Consider the following 17,477-nt stretch of genomic DNA (forward strand, 5'->3'; position numbering starts at 1 on the left):
ACCTGTATCATTTCCTGTCCTCTGAAAAATGTTTTCTCCCGCTCTGACACCGAGAGTCCATTTTCCAGCCATACAAACGTGTGATTAATTAATGAGACACTTAAGGCAGTTTTGAGAAGTATAAAAACATCACTGTCTGGGCTTCCTGCTGCTGATGTCACGGGCGTGACAGATGAGGAATCAAACTCAGTCCAGCCGAGGTATATGAGGGCCCCCTCCTTGCGAGCGCTGGGCATCGGGCAACAGTAAGGGGCGTGGCAAATGGATGTCCAGGTGTCAGGTAGGTGGACAGTGGGGCGCTTGCCCAAGGTGGCGCCCATCCAGTGCTGGGCTACTAGAAGACATGAGGCCTTCTGATTAAGATCAATACGTCCGATTAAGTCTCCATTTAATCGGACAGAGCAAATATCTCAGAGAGCAGAGAGCCTCGGAGCCCTGTCTTCACCAGTGAGGAGGATTCTCCCGCAGCAAAGTTGGGGGAACACATTTCCCGCAGCAAAGTTGAGGGAACAGTGTGAGGAGTTAAGGGAACGGCAGCAGACAGGGTCGATGCTGCTGGAATCTTTCCTGGTGCTTGTCTTCAAGGCCAGAGACCCCCGCGTGGCCACCTTTCGCCCAAGGCCCATGCTACTGGCCACACTGGGCGTCTGTCATTCCTTCCGGTCCACCTCCGTTTTCGCACTGGCTGTATTCGCTTCCTAAGGCAGCCGTAACCAACGACCACAAACTGAGGGGCTTAAAACAACGGAAACTTATTTTCTCGCTGTTCTGGAGACCAGAAGTTCGAAATCAAGGGGTCGGCAGGGCCGGGCCCCCTCTGACGCCTGAAGGGGAGGCTGCCTTGCCACTTCCTCGCTCTGGCGACCCTCGGCTTGCGGATGTGCCCCTCCGACCCTTCCTCCTCGCAGGGCCTTCCTCTGTGTGTCTTTACACTGCGTGTGTCTGTCTCTGTGTCCAGACCTCCCCTTTTTCTAGGGACCCAGGCAAACAGGCTGAAGGCGCACCCCGATGACCGCATTTAACTCGACTTCCTCTGCAAAGACCCTGTTTCCAAGCGCCGCTGGGTTGGAACTCCAACACGTCTTCTAAGCGGGACCCGTTCTTTTTCTTTCCTGCCTCTAAGCCATTAGAGTGTCTCTTTGTCCTTCCCAAATTTTGAGTCTTTGACATCATTCTCCCTTCTCCCCGCCCATCCCTCTTCACCTGTGTCACCCCCTCCAGCCACCCGGGACAGTGGGAGCAAGTCGGTCCGCCGCCTGGGTCTCACTCGGAGTGTCGCCCACCTTGCCTTCTGCCCTCTCTTGTCCCCACAGCCCAGTGGGCGGAGCACATGGTCAGCCCGTCTCCCTCCAGCTGGCTCTTCCCGCCATCCCCAGAGCCTGTCCGCTCAGGGCCATCTGCTCCAGGCATCGGCCCTTTAAGCACTGCTTTGCCGCCTCTGCCTCTGGGACAATTCCGCCGGGCCCCCCAAATCTTCGCTCTCCCCCACTGTCAATGGCGGCATCTTAGAGGTAACCCCAGAGTGTCCCCACGGCCCCTGGCCCTCTCCTCTTCTCTCCGAGCTAATCCAGGAAAAGTCCAGTCTTAACTTGCCCAGGGTTTCGGCTCCCCCTTTACCTGTCTCCTGATACATTCCTGAGTGTCTGCAGCCAAAGCTGTATTTCTTCTCTGCTTCCTTTTCCTCTTCCCCTCTTTCCTCGGCTCGCTCCCTGCGCTGTTCCTTTGTTCCTCCGTCTGTTATTTATGTGATGTTGCCTTCCATGGTCTTCATCCTTTGGAGAGTCCTGTCGAGGCCCCTGGGGCCCAGTGCTCCTTTCCAGCGCGTGGCTTGTACCACTCAGTCTTGGCTCAGCCACTTCCGGCTTCCCGCGAGGGCTGCCACCTGGGCTGTGGCCCGCAGGGCCCCGTGCGCGGACCCGCTCAGCCGCTACGGCAGGGCTGCTCTGTAGTGATACAGAGCTTGGCTTTGGCACCACGCAGGCCAGGGTTCAGACTCTCAGTGTCGTTTATGCAGCATGACATTGGGCAAAGTCCTTAACCTGCCTCAGGGCTGACTTCCTCATCTGTGCAAAGGGAGACAGAGCAGCATCTACCTCATGGGGGCGAGAGTCGGCCAGGGCCCAGCAGGAAGCAGCTGGCAACTTTGAAATAAGTTAACTCTAGGTTTATTCAAAAGTTTATAGACGAAGGGCCTATTTAGAAAGTGGTGTTTTACAGCCAGTTATAACTACCCCCAGGCACGAAGAAATAGGAATGGCGGGGGAAGCAGTTACCAGGAGGAGAGAGTCCTAGAAAATCAGTTACCTTGAGAGAGGATTAGCGCAGTCCACGGCCACCGTCAGCTCTGCGGGTTGGGGCCCAGGGGAGTAGAGACCCCTGTCTCTCCCTCCTCCTGCCCTCCTGCATCTGCTACTGCCTCCTGCTGGCCGAACCCCCCAGGAAGCCAGTGGGTCCTGTCCATGTGGTCCTGAGAGGTTAGCCTCTCCAGCAGATGGGATGGCAAGAGGGAGGATAAAGAGAGGATTTGGATGAGCAAATGGATGAACCAAGAGAGTTTTATAAATCAAATAAGATAAGGCATCTGGTACATATCGAGAGTTCGACAAAGGTTAGCAACTTTCCTCTCCCTATTATTATTATTATTGTTACTATTATTCTTATTGGGGAAAGTAAAGCACAGTCTTTCCTGACTTTTATATTACTGATTCTAAATCTCCAGGAACAGGAACTACCAGAGACAACTTCCTCTTTGAATTGTTGAGGCGTGCCTGTCCACTTCCGGTCCTCTTCAGAGCACTACCCAGCGTTCCCACCTGGATTTTGCTGATGTGACCCGGGGCAGGCACCTCGGAGGCTGCTGGCTGCTGATTGGCTAAGACCATCGGGTGCATCTTCGAGGGTGTGTATGGGAGCTGTCTGGAGGAGTCCGTTCATGAGTAGGTCCCAGAGCTGGGGGAACAGGGAAGGTGGGGAGCTGAGGTGCCACTAAGGTGATGTAACAGAGAAGGAAAAACGGAAAGGCTCACATGCACTTGAGACCCAGAGCTACTGCTTTATCTCGAATGCTGGTTCAGCTCCCCCCGTGGCCGATGGGGCAGCCCTGAGCTTCCCCCGCCCCCTCCCTCCCTGCAGCCCCTGACAATAAACCGCCTTTTAGCTGAGCCCGTCCCTGTGGGCTGCAACAAGGTTTCCTAAACTCTTCTCAGACACGTTGCCGAAGTCGGCACACATGGCAGGCAGGCAGGAGGCAAGGCCACAGCCTATTTTTTGCTCCTGAAAAGAAAGTGCTAAAAGTTTACAATAAAGAACATGTCCCCCTCTTTAGCTTGTCAAAGCAAGAGGGGAGAGAGATGAGGCACTTTAAATATTGAAGGACCTCTCCTGATTGTGCAGTTACTCCGTTTGTTATTTTTTAAATCAAGAGGACCCGCTAATATGTTAAAGGAATTTATTCAAAATAAATATTCGACAAATATTTAAAGCTACACTGTGGTAGAGCTTAGCCACCAGCTCACATCCTTTCCAGCTCAGATGTCCGTCCTCACTGAGCAATTTCACATACTTTTGTTTTATAATTAATTGCTGTCATTTTCATCTCCTTACCCAAAATATTTTACTCTTTCTCACATCCATTAGGCATTTTGAGGTACGTTCCCTCCTTTCTCTTTCTGAATGGAAAGCTAATAACGTGGAGTCTGGTCTGCCCTTTTTTTCAGATGAGAAAGCAGAGACTGGGAGGCGCATTGCCTAAGAAGATTAGAGGCAGAGAAGGAACCAGAACCCCAGTTCAGAACTCCGATCCAGAACGGATGCCTGCTCCTGCCAACGTCCCACACTATCCTCTTTACCCGCAGGCACCATGTTCTCAGGGAGCTTGAGCATGGTGAGCCTGCTGAGGTTTCCAGCTCGATTGCAAGACCACCACCTCCTGGAAGCCCCTCCTGATGGCCCCAGCAAGGTTTGACCTCTCCTGATTCGGGTTTGCACTGTGCATTGTCCACATCTACCTTAATGTTTCTTCCTTTCAGCGTGGCCAAACGTTTTCATGCCTTTTACTTCCTATAGGGCCCCCAGTCCTCTGGGGTCAAGATTCTGGGCAGATCACCTTCATATTTCCTACAGCGCCTGGCTCAGCGCCCATCTGTGTTGTTTGAGTGAATGAGTACCTCGGCGATTGAAAGGATGAAAAGAACAATAATTCTATTGGAGGGCGGGTAGGCACTTGACAACTGGCAGCCAGCGGTCATGCGAGAGGTGAGACAGGGTGGAGGTTAAGAGCAGGAGTGACAGGGACCTGGGTTCTCTCCGTCTGCCACTCACTGGCGGTGTGACCTCAGGCAATTTCCTTCCTCTTCCTGTGCCTCCGTTTACCTGTCTGCAAGTGAAGACAATGTGAGCCTCTCACTCTGTTGCGCTGTTGTCACAATTAAATGAGAGAACGTGAGTGAAGCATTAGCATACTTCCTGTCACATAGTAAGTGCTCAATAAACACATTATTAAACAGATACATTGTTGAAGTTGGAAACCATCCCTACCTCATAAGCTTTTTTGTTTTTCTGTTTTTGTTTTTTTTTCCTGTGAAACTTCTATATTTCTTGTTTTTTGTTTGAAGCCTGAGCATTGATTAAGTCTAACTCTTCTCTTCTGGATCTTTCTTAAGGTGTTACACGTCTCCCAGCTCAAATTCAGAACCCTTTTTCGTAACCAACACAGTAAGTGGTACAGCCTTCCTGGGTCTCAGCTTTGCTATGGGGGCCTCTGCACCTTGGTTCGGGCTGGGACTAAGGTGAGGCGCTCACTTGAGGCACAGAATTTAAGGGAGATCCGAAAATGTCAGTAATCGAAGGATATAATACACGTTTTTTACTGCGGTAAAATAGATATAACACGAACTTTACCAATTCAACCATTTGAAAGAGTACAACTCAGTGTCATTAAGTTTATTCACATGCAAGACCATCACCACGATCTGTTTCCAGAACTTTCTTATCATCCCAAACAGACATTCTGTATAGACTAAATGATGACTCTTGAGAAGTAATATTTTAATGCAAGATTTAAAAAAAAATCAAAATTAATGTAAAAAATCCATGATGACCAAAATAACAAAAATTTAAAGACGTGGTTAGTAATCTGAAGTTAATTTAAAAAATTTTTAAATTGTCACTTGCAAAAAAACATTGCCAAACATGACCATTCTCTCCACTGAAAATGGCATTAGCAAAGAAGTAGACTTTTAAAAAATTATTGATGAGTTTGTTTCCATTCAGGCAAGAAAGTAAAATGTAATAAATTCTGTTTGACATATTAATAAGATAAAATATTTAAACTTAAAATAATCTTTTACATTTCAATACACCTACTTTTCAATCTTGCAATTAGTTTTTCAACCACTTTAACAAATTTGGGGGAAAAAATTGACCATTAAAAAATACGTAAAAGCGTGTATATTGGGACACACAGCATAGCTGTGTTACTGACCCTGTAAATATAAAACGTTGATATTTTGTTCATCATGGAGTTTTGGCATTAATTTGGATTTTAAAACACTATATCAAGGTGTGTTGGGAGCTGCGCCCTTGGTTTCTCAAGCCCTCAGGCTGTGAGAACCAAACCCATGATAAACAAGTCTTTCCGAGAAACTGGCTGACCACCAAAGGTGCTGATAGTCTCCTGCTCTCCCCCCCACCTCGTACTTCCCCCTGTCCTTACCGCTCCTCACACCACCAGCTGAAGACCAATCATATTGCAACAGGTACCCTTTGCCTGCCCCCCTTTGTTCTTGCCGTATAAATATGTTTGTTATCCAAAAATAAAATTTGAGGCTTGATCAGAATACTGTCTTGCCTCCACTCTTTTCTCTCGTCCGTGTCACCCCTCTTTAGGTTGGGTTCTCCTCGGTTCTCCCACTAAATAGCCGGTCCCGCGGGCGGGACAGGTGGCGCCCAACGTGGGGCCCGAGTGCAGAACCCTTACCCAGGCGGACTACGAAATAACAGAGGCTGCAGCTCGTTAAGGAGAAGTTTTTCAGAGAAGAAGTTTTTCAGGGAAGACTGCCTTTCACCGCTCATGGAAGGTCCTCGTCTTCGGCTCACCGGAGATCGCCGTCTTCGGTGAGTGTTCATCCGCCTTAGTTTAGTTTCGGCACGGACTGCTAGGATCATAAGTAACAAATTTTAAACGGAGAAAAGAGTTGAGCATAAACTCCCTCTGTCTTCTCTTGGTCCTCTTGTCTTTTCCTTTTTTTTCAAAGGATTTGGGACTTTTCTCTCTAGCCCGCTTCTCGGCACAAGCCGTCCACCCCTGAGGTTAGAGGCTGCTTTTTCTGAGTTGGGAGAATACAGTGTGTCAGTCGACTTTAAGGCAGAAGTCGTCCACTCAGAGGGCATCCCGGTCGTAGACCTCTCCCTCCGCCCTGGAGAGAGCGGTAGGTCTGCGATTCGCCTCTTGAGAGCCGTGTTGGCGGATTATACCAACCGACTGCCCACGTCGAGACCTCTGGTATAATCCCTCCTCTGCCGCCTCTGTAAAAGAGCCTTGTCTATGCCCAAAGGCACAGCCGGCGGGGGACGTCCGTAGGCAACGCACCCCAGGGGGTCCGTGTTAGCGGATTGTACTAACCGGCTGCCCACGCGGGAGAGAAGTTAAGTTCCCTTCTCCTCCTTTTTGCCTTGATACCTATGTTCACTTCCTCAGTTCCTATCCCTCTTTCTTTTTAGATAAATAAAACGAAAAGATGGGACAAACCTTGTCCAGAGAAGCAATTCATAAAAGACTTAAAACGCTCATTCAAGGAACGAGGAATCCGAGTAAAAAAAGAAGGATTTAGTCAAATTTTTTCTCTTCATTGATGAAGTCTGTCCCTGGTTCATAGTAAATGGCCCCCGCCCCGGGCCCCTCAGCCAATCCCTTTTCTCAGGGCCTCAGGGAACAGCCAGATAGAACATACTCAGCCCCTACCCACCCTTCCCCAAAATCAGTCCATTCCCTTTACAGGGCCACCCCAGGAAGCGCAGGACTGGACCTCTGTGCCTCCTCCGACATCATATTAGAGCCCGATAGCGGGACTCAGGTGATCCCCACAGGCGTTTTTGGGCCCCCTCCCCCTAAAACATTTTTTCTTATCCTTGGAAGGGCCTCCCCTACCTTGCAGGGCATCACCATTTTTCCCTCTATTGTTGACAGTGATTATTCCGGGGAGATAAAGATATTAGCCAGTAGCTCCAGAGGCCCACTTTATATACACCAAGGTCAACGCCTTGCTCAGGCTCTACCCCTACCCCTCGACACATCTAATCCTTCCCTAGGGCCTTCCCGAGGGACGTCTACGCCTGGTTCCTCTGATATTTTCTGGATCCAGCAACTTTCTCGGGAACGCCCATACCACACACTCAAAATCAATGGCAAAGAATTCAAGGGCATCCTTGACACGGGCGCTGATTCTACAGTGCTTGCAAAGGCCTCCTGGCCTTCTTCCTGGCCTTGCCAGCCCTCTCTTACTCATCTCCAAGGCATAGGACACTCTCAAAACACCTTACAAAGCTCTCAACTCCTCACCTGGGAAGACCCTGATGGAAACACTGGTCAGGTCCGCCCCTTTATTGTCCCCGGGCTTCCCGTGAATCTGTGGGGTCGCGACATATTGAGCCAGATGGGAGTTTTAATGTTCAGTCCCTCAGCTACCGTTACTCATCAAATGCTAAACCAAGGGTTCATCCCGGGCAAGGGCCTTGGAAAAAATAATCAGGGTATTACCGTTCCCATAGAGGCCGAACACAGGGCCCCACGGACAGGCTTAGGGTACGACATCAAAAATTTTTCGTGAGGGCCGTTGCTCCCCCTGCACTCCAGGCAGATAAAATCACGTGGAAGAGCAACCACCCTGTCTGGATCGATCAATGGCCCTTGCCCCGTCATAAACTTTCAGCGGCCACACAGTTAGTGCAGGAACAGTTAGATGTTGGCCACATTGAACCATCTACCTCCCCTTGGAACACTCCCATCTTTGTTATACAAAAGAAAGGGGGTAAATGGAGACTTCTTCAAGATCTCAGAGAAATCAATAAGACCATGGTTCCCATGGGGGCGCTCCAACCAGGGCTGCCGTCCCCCGTTGCAATACCTGCAGGATATCATAAGATAGTCATAGATCTAAAAGACTGTTTTTTCTGTATCCCTTTACATCCGGAGGACAGAAAACGTTTCGCTTTTAGCCTCCCAGTTGTTAACTGCATAGGACCCTCCCCAAGATTTCAATGGAAGGTTTTGCCTCAGGGTATGGCAAACAGTCCTACCCTTTGTCAAAAATTTGTTGCCCAGGCCATTGATCCGTTTCGCCTTACACATCCCGACCTATACATTGTCCATTATATGGATGATATTCTCCTGGCAGGCTCTGATATTGCCATCTTGCTTGAAACCAGCCATAAATTAGTTGATGCTCTTCAAGATCTAGGACTACAGATTTCCCCAGAAAAGGTCCAATTACAGCCCCCTTTCCTCTTCTTAGGTTTCGAGTTACACCCTTCTAAGGTCCTTTCACAAAAGGTTGAATTAAGGAAAGACTCTTTACAGACCCTCAATGATTTCCAACGCCTGTTAGGTGATATCAACTGGCTTCGCCCATATCTAAAGTTGACCACCGGAGATTTAAAGCCCCTCTTTGACATTCTCCGAGGAGATCCTGATCCCTCTTCTCCACGCACCCTGACGCCTGAGGCAGCCTCGGCCTTAAACTTAGTTGAAAAGGCCATTTTAAATCAAAATATCTCATATTATTCCCCTGCCTGTGCCCTGTGGCTACTAATTCTTCCCACAACCTTCACGCCTACGGGTGTCCTGTGGCAAAACAAACCCCTATATTGGCTTCATCTGCCAGCAACTCCTTCTAAGATACTCCCTGTTTACCCTTCTCTTATCGCACAAATACTTAAAATGGGGCGCGAAAGCTCCCTAAAGCTTTTTAACAAAGACCCTGATATCATTGTTGTGCCCTATGAAGCAGCTCAGGTCAAATGGCTACTACAAACATCAGATGAATGGGCTGTTAATTGTATTTCATTTCAAGGAAAGATTGATAATCATTATCCTGCTGATAGATTAATTCAGTTCTTACAGAAAACCCCCATTGTTTTTCCCCGGAGAACCAAAGCCACTCCCATTGCGGGAGCCACGCTAGTGTTTTCTGACGGCTCCTCTTCAGGCATAGCAGCCTTTAGTATTAATGGACAGGTTACCCGTATACAGACAGCCTTTCAATCTGCACAGCTTGTTGAACTAACAGCTATAATTACAGTCTTTGAACTCCTAAGCGAGGTTCCTTTCAATCTTTATACTGACAGCGCCTATGTAGCTGTCTCTGTACCCCTACTTGAAACAGTCCCCTACATACGTCCCTCCACAAATGCTTCCCCTTTGTTTTCCAAATTACAAAAACTAATCATTAATCGCAATGCTCCGTTTTTTATTGGACACATTCGCGCTCATTCAGGCTTACCTGGGCCTCTCACAGAGGGAAATAATATAGTAGACCAGGCCACCCAATTGATTGCTGCCGCCCAGGAAGACACCCCCTTTGTTGCTGCACAACGAGCTCACGCTCTACATCACCTCAACGCACATACCCTTCGCCTCAAATTTTCCATAACCAGAGAACAGGCCCGCCAGATTGTTCGACAATGCAAAGGTTGTCTGACACTTTTACCTGAACCTCACCTGGGAGTAAACCCCCGGGGAATAGTTCCTGGTGAACTTTGGCAAATGGATGTTACTCATTACCCCCCTTTTGGCAAACTTAAATATACCCATGTATCAATAGATACTTATAGTGGCTTTATTTGCGCCTCACTCCAAGCAGGAGAAGCCACCAAAAATGTCATTCAACATGTTATTTCCTGCTTAGCAACTACCCCCCCAACCCAAAATTCTTAAGACAGACAATGGCCCTGGCTATAGTAGCACTGGCTTTAAACAGTTTTGTGCCCAGTTAGGCATCAAACACATCACAGGTACCCCCTATAATCCCCAGGGACAAGGTATTGTTGAGAGAGCACATCAAACTCTTAAAAATATGCTCTTTAAATTACAGTCTGGGGGAGAAGTCATATACAATAAAACAGGTAACTCTAAGACACTCCTAAACCATGCATTATTCGTTTTAAATTTTTTAACATTAGATGCTACAGGAAAGTCTGCCGCTGACCGCCTTTGGCACCCGTCCACTGCTACTGACTATGCCCAGGCTATGTGGCGAGACCCCCTTACCAATAAATGGCAGGGCCCTGACCCTGTCCTTATCTGGGGAAAGGGACACGCTTGCATCTATGATAATCAGGCTCAAAACGCCCGGTGGTTACCTGACCGGCTACTAAAACTTTATAATCCGTCCAGGGATCCACAGCCCTGAGACCTCGCTTCCCCTCTGTTCTCTTACAGATAATCGCCTCGTCCTCCGGAGATGCATTGCAGAGGATAGTCTCCAGCCCCTCTCCTCCTCACGGGAATTTTGCTCTTCCTCCTGTTTCTCGTCCTCCTCTGCACTGACTCTAATATTCCCCTTACCCACAGATTAGGATTGCTGTTCTTTACACTTTTCTTCTTAGGAGCGTGTACTCTTTGCACCTGCATATAATAACGTACCTACTCCTGCTTTGCGGACTTTTTGCCTCCGTCCATACTCATCAAATATTTAATTACACATGGCAAATCATTAACGAGGCGGGCGATGTTGCCCTTTCTACGTCCTCTTTGGCGGCCACCACACCTTGGAATTCACTCACCCCAGACCTTTGTCGCCTAGCTGCAGGGGCGTCCCAAGGTTGAGGACTGCCAGACACTTACCTCCCCCTCTCCCTACGGGGACGACATAAGGGACAGAGAAATGTCTACCTTCACCTTTGATAGACCAAGGGAAGGTATGGGCATCGAGATGGGTGCAGATGCAAAGCTACTGCAAGGGAAGACCCACTAGAGGGTCCCCTCTGTCCTTCCCTGAGAACATACCTGGTTTGCATAGAGGTTGGTATCCAAATCACAATCTAAAACCGGCTCTGCCTCTCCTCCCCAAAAGATACCAAGAGCCAACAATAGATGGGCGTATATAGCCCACGGGAGGAACCAGGTCAATGTTCCCCCACTCGGTTAAGGCCCACCTTTCTAAAATAGAAAGGGAGGAGATGTTGGGAGCTGCGCCCTTGGTTTCTCAAGCCCTCAGGCTGTGAGAACCAAACCCATGATAAACAAGTCTTTCCGAGAAACTGGCTGACCACCAAAGGTGCTGATAGTCTCCTGCTCTCCCCCCCACCTCGTACTTCCCCCTGTCCTTACCGCTCCTCACACCACCAGCTGAAGACCAATCATATTGCAACAGGTACCCTTTGCCTGCCCCCCTTTGTTCTTGCCGTATAAATATGTTTGTTATCCAAAAATAAAATTTGAGGCTTGATCAGAATACTGTCTTGCCTCCACTCTTTTCTCTCGTCCGTGTCACCCCTCTTTAGGTTGGGTTCTCCTCGGTTCTCCCACTAAATAGCCGGTCCCGCGGGCGGGACAAAGGTGTTATTTATGTTGATGACTGGATTTTGTGGCGGTCCTTTAATTTTTGTGCCTGAGGCAAGGGCCTCACCCACCTCACCTTAATCCTGACCCTGCCCTAGGGGCTTCCAAAAACACTTGGACATGACCCTGCCATTGAAGAGGAGTGACTGTCCACTGGGGGACAGACGTCGTGCGCACGCCCCTCTGGGAGTCTGCGGAAGCGGCAGATGGCCCGCCCCGGCGCTGTGCCCTTCCTCGCACCCCGGGATAGCTCTGTGTTTTGCAGGACCCGGGGCAAAATGAGAACACGGGGTCTCCTTCAGAAATCGGGAATTTCAAGATGGCAGCGACAGAGCATTGTACCAAGTGCAGGGCACTTCGGAGCGTGGCATGCCCTTGACACTGGTTCTGCGCTCGTCTTCAAAGGCGGTCCCCAGTCTGGCCCCCTCGGCCCTCTCAGGCCTCTCGGCTGGGTTTGCCTTTTTCTCCTCCTCAGCCCCGCAGCTCTGCAGCTCAGCGCGGTCTAACCAGACCTCCCCCCGCCTCCGCGAAACCCCAGCCCTCAGCTCCTCTGTCGGAAGCAAGAGGCTGAGAATGGAGTGTACCTCCATGCCTCCCTCTCCTGAAAAGCGCATCCAAAGTGGGACTGTCCCCAGGTCATTCATTCGTTCGTTCGTTCATTCATTCATTCGCTGACCATGTATGAAGTCCCTGCGTGCCAGGCACGGGGCTGGCACTCTGGACCAGACGAGATCAGCACCAAAGCCCTGTTTTTGCGGGCGCACGGGGACCTGGGTGAGTAGGGAGGTGACGACAACATCAGTCCCTTCTCAGCACTGGCAGCACAGAGCGGGGGCCAACGTGTCTGTCGGAATGAGAGGCGGCGCGACTCCTCCCTCCTCTTCTCTCTTACTGTGTGACCGCCGTGGCCCATGACCTTGCAGGCGAAGGTCCTGGTTAGAGAGAACTCTAACCAGGACGGGGTGCCACGTGCCCTGTCCCCAGAGCCAGATGTGCAGCAACTCCACCTGCCGGCACAAGTCGGGTCACCTTCAAACCTCAGCTACCTCCCTTGCAAGTGGGATGTTATCTTCCCCAGCATGTCCCAGGCTCCTCCGAGGCCAATCAGCCAAGTGCTTATAAAGTTCATGCACACACGAGAGAGTGACCTCGTGAAGGGATCATACTGTATATTCAGGCCTCAAGACCACTTTTATACAATTGCCCAGTTGTTTAATAGTCATTCAGCAAACATTTGCAGAGCACCTACTGTGTGCTGAGCACATAGCATTTTCACACATGATTGTTTTTTAATTCTACCAGAGGAAGAAGATAGCTGTAATTAAGTCCATTTTTACAAAGGAGGAAGCTGAGGCTTGGTTACGCTGAACCCAAAGTCACCTGGCTAATTGGGGACACTGGGATTCGAACACATCTCTGAGTCCTTTGGCTGTATCTCGAGGGTCCTGCAGGGCCAGCCAGCCACCCGCCACCAGCCCTGCAAAGGGATCCCAGGAGGGGATTCCGTTGGCCGCCTCCTGCCTGCTGCCGTTGTGGCCCCCCAGACTCTGCAGTCGGCTCTGGCCTTGTGCCCCACACTCACTCTCACAGCACGGCAGTGGTGAACGGCAGGAAGAGGCTGGAAGCAGACGGGCCCGGCCTCCAGCCCCAGCTGCACTCGGCTGGGCCTTGACCTTGACCTCTACACGCTCCTTCACACAATAGGAAACAGGTCCAGCACAGGGCTGTGAGGACAACACAGGGGTACTCGTGAAAGAGCCTGGCACAGCGGTTTCTGTTTTCATTCAAAACAACACACACACGTCATCTTTACCGAGAGCCCATCAGCAGAGCAGTGGCTGCACGGCCACTTCCCAGTGCTCCTTGCCAACCAGTCCCTGTGGAACAGGTCACAGCGCCCACCTATGGACGCTGAGCATGGCTAGAGGAATCCCCACTGCGATCTACCCCAGAGTCACCCCCAGCCAGTTGTCCCCAATGTACAAGCACTTATGAGCCCTTGCTGTATTCCCAGCACTGCCCTACGCACAGCGGACACTCTCGGGAAAAACCTGGTTCTTGCTCGCGGGAGCTTGCAGCCTGCTGGAAGAGGCAGGGACAAGCAGGTGATCTCGAAAATAAGCTTTGCCCCTCCATGCGGGCCACCGAAGCCCTGTGAACTGCTGACAAACTTCACCTTCCTGAGGGATGTGTGCCATTTGGGCACTGTGCACTCCGGGAAGGCTTCCTGGAGGAGGAGGAGGTTGAGAGGTGCTGGGGGATCCCTCAGTTCCCCTCCTGGATATACCGCTGCATCGAGGAGAAGCGTCCCCTCAGTAGGGTCTCCCGGTACCTTTCCGTTCTCCTCTCTCTCTCAGGGGGCTCAGTCCCTGCCCACAAGCCTTCGCTGGCTCTCTCGCCAGCAGAATGGAGGCGAGATCGTGACTGACCCCTCAGGATTGTTTCGAGGCAGCAGTGAAATAACAGACGTGGCATTGCTTTGCGTACTATCACGTGCCATCCGAGCGTCGACTGCTGGCGGGTGCACCCCGGGGCCGGCTCCCCGGCCCTACGCTCGCCGTCCTGGGCCCCCACCTCGGCCCTGAGGGCCCGCTCACCGCGGTCCTCTCCGTTCCCAGCGTCCTGACTCCGATCACTCCGCTGCCGCCCTCTTAACTCTTCCCAGGGGACTCCTAGGAGGACTGGCGAGAAACGGTTCATTTTCCCAGAAGCGATTCAGTTTTCACTTTCTCGGCTTACTTTTTTTTTTTTTTTTTTTTTTGGTGCGTGGTAAAATAGACATAATATAAAATTTATCGTTTTAATTATTTTTCAGTGTACAGTTCTGTGGCATTAAACACATTTACACTGTCGCACAACCATCGTCTGTTCATCTCCAGAACCTTTTCCATCTTGTAAAACTGAAACTCTGTCCCCGTTAAACAAACACTAACTCCCTAGTCCGCCTCCCCCAGCCCCAGACAACCACGATCCTACTCTCCGTCTCTGTGAATTTGGCTCTTCTAGGACCATCATCTAAGTGCAATCATACAACATTTGTCCTTCTGTGACTGGCTTGTCTCACTTAGCATAACGTCCTCGAGGTTCACCCAGGCTGTAGCACGAGTCAGAATTTCCTTCCCTTTTAAGGCTGAGTAATGTTCCATTGTATGGCTGGACCACATTTTGTTTACCCGGTTGCCCATCGATAGATGTTTGGGTTGTTTCCACCTCTTGGCTCTTCTTGTGAACAACGCCGCTACGGACGTGAGGGCGCGAACATCCGTTCGATCCCTGCTTTCCATTCTTTGGGATATACCCGGAGGTTTTGGAAGTACCGGATCCTATGGCCATTCTGTATGTAACTTTGTGAGGCACCGCCGGCTGTCATCCACGGTGACTGACCCGCTTCGTGTTCCTCGGCTCATCTGTGACCCGCTCCTGGGTACCGAGAGCCTAGGGTGCAGCCAGCATAAGCCGAGTCAAACGCCCAGATCACAGGTAACGTTTAAAAATAGGAAAGACCAGGCTGAGGAGCAACCCCGAGACTTTCAGAAAACAGGAGGGGCCGTCGGGAGGCGTGGGATGAAATAACTGTGAGCGTAGCACAGCCTAGCGCGCACGACTTGCTGCATGTCTGCCTTTGAGTGTACTCGTGATCATCCATGGTTTTATTACTCCTTACCAGACGCCTGGTAAACCCCGTACTATAAAAAGCAGCGATTTTTCTTTTGCCAAAGGACTTGGGAAAGACCCACTCTGAAACCATGAATGCCACGGATACCAAGCAGAGAGCAAAAAGGCCCACGCAAAACCCGTCTAGCTTTCTCAATAAAGAACGTTACAGGAACAGAGGATTTTTTTTTTTTTTTTTTACATGCTCGTAAAATGATTATACTTGTTCGGAGAATTTCCTGGATTGAGCATGGCTGTTACAGACTTATGCCCTAAGTCGATTTATTTTTTTTCCAACGGCATCTGCAGGGACCCCTGTTTTAATTCCAGTTGGCTTGTTTTGTTTTGTTTTGTTTTCCCTCTCCCGCCCCAGCCGTCACATCTGAAAAATCTCTTTCCGGCACAGCACGTTTCAAAGTGGCTGGAATGGTGAGAGGTCCTTGATGCTCCGAGTTTCTGTGCGTGTTCTCGGCTGCTAACATTCCAGTTTGAGGTTTTCCTTGCCTTGAATATCCATTGGCCATTTCTGTTGTTGCATTTACCAAAATAAAATCGACTTCGGTTTGGTCCTCTCTGGGAAAGGGCTGGTGAGCAGTTTTCTGACAGTTGTATATTAAATGCAGGTGGCTTCATGAATGCGCTTTCTGTCTGGCTCAATACATTAACCATAACCCACAGTTTCTTCCAAAGGAACTGGAATGAATTAAATTGTTTAATAAAACCTTACTTACCTGGATAAACTCATTTCTATTTTGCATTTAGATTCCCTAATGCATCTTTCCAGATTGTTATTTGTAAAATAAAAAGCTAGACGTGTTTACTTAGAAAGCCAAACATCGGACCCTAATCCTGGTCCCTATCCAAGTTCTTTGCAATGTCTCCCCCACTCCCCCACATTTCCTACGCCACGTTACGAACCATTGTGGATTTCATTTAGCATGAATCGATAAGTCCCACCCCACGTCCAAAGGAACATGTGGGCATTAAGCTTACTCCTTCCTCTGAGTCCATTTCTTTCCATCACACCCCTGAAAGCTACACCACTGTGTCAGACAGAAAAAGGAAAAAAAAAGGCAGAAGTGGCATGTTTGGAAATTGATTTTTGAAGCAATGCTTGTTTAAGAAGAAGGCCGTTTGGTTGCGACTGGTCAGGATTATCAAGGGTCCATTAAAGAAGCTGCTTGTAGGAAACATTGCGACACCTCCCCTGTAACATCATTCTAGAAAGAAGATTAGGTCTTCTATAATAACCGACATAGTGAACTCGGCTTAAAGATCCGTTCTTAGGAAAAGCTGGACCCAAGAACTCTATCATCTTTCTTCTCGTCCTTGCCAAAGGCAGCTTCTGGCGCAGCCCGCCTCAAGGCAGTGCTTGCTAAATCGATTAACTGAATACGTGAATAACGAGAATGTCTTATTTTACCTTCGTTCTCTTTCTGCCTTTTTCCAGAAACCCGGTGCCAAACTTCATGCTCAAATACAATTCACTGTATGAGCCCGGATATTTGATCTAATTGCTTCCGGCCTTTCTTCTTAAAATTTAAGAGTTCTATTTAAACAATTTTATTATGTACCTGTCTTACTATAAAGTGCTAAAGATAATGTCCTTAATATAAAATACTGACGATCATGTCCTCCCGTCGGAGCCAGCATTCACGGGACACACACTTTTTCAGGCGTCACCTCACTTAATTTGCTCACCCACCCCGTGTGCCAGGAATCAGTGCTCTATTTAATATATAGGGAAACCTGAACATTTTCGTCCTCGAGTTCTGGGGGCTGAGGAGAGTGGTAGCTGACATTTTTATGGTGCTTACTATGGGCTAGGCTGTATGCAAGTCATCTGACTTATTCTTCCCGCTCAAAAAAAAAAAAAAAATATCGCAAAGCAGATATTCTTGGCATCTGCATTTTGTGGATGGAGAAACTGAGACTAGGGAGGGAAGTAAGCCACTAAAGGGCAGCGGCAGCGGCAGGAATCGAACCCGGGGCTCCTGGGGCGCTCGGCATGGTTCACAGCTGCGATGCGAGAATGCCAATGCGGCGATGTTCTTGTTCAGATGTGAACAATCGCTTCCCGTGACCGCGGCCATTCATTCAGCTGCTTGCCTGCGCCTCACTGGACTTAGGATAAAAGCACAGAGAATGTTATCGCGAGCAGAAGGGCCCCTAGACCAGGTGTGTCTGGAACAAGGAATAGGGTCGTATGCTGCACGGACTCAGCCCTCCTGTGTGCTTCAGGGGCCTCTCAGCGGAGGAGAAGGGG

The sequence above is a fragment of the Rousettus aegyptiacus genome, unplaced genomic scaffold (assembly GCF_014176215.1).
Source record: "Rousettus aegyptiacus isolate mRouAeg1 unplaced genomic scaffold, mRouAeg1.p scaffold_m13_p_3, whole genome shotgun sequence".
Taxonomy (NCBI): Eukaryota; Metazoa; Chordata; class Mammalia; order Chiroptera; family Pteropodidae; genus Rousettus; species Rousettus aegyptiacus.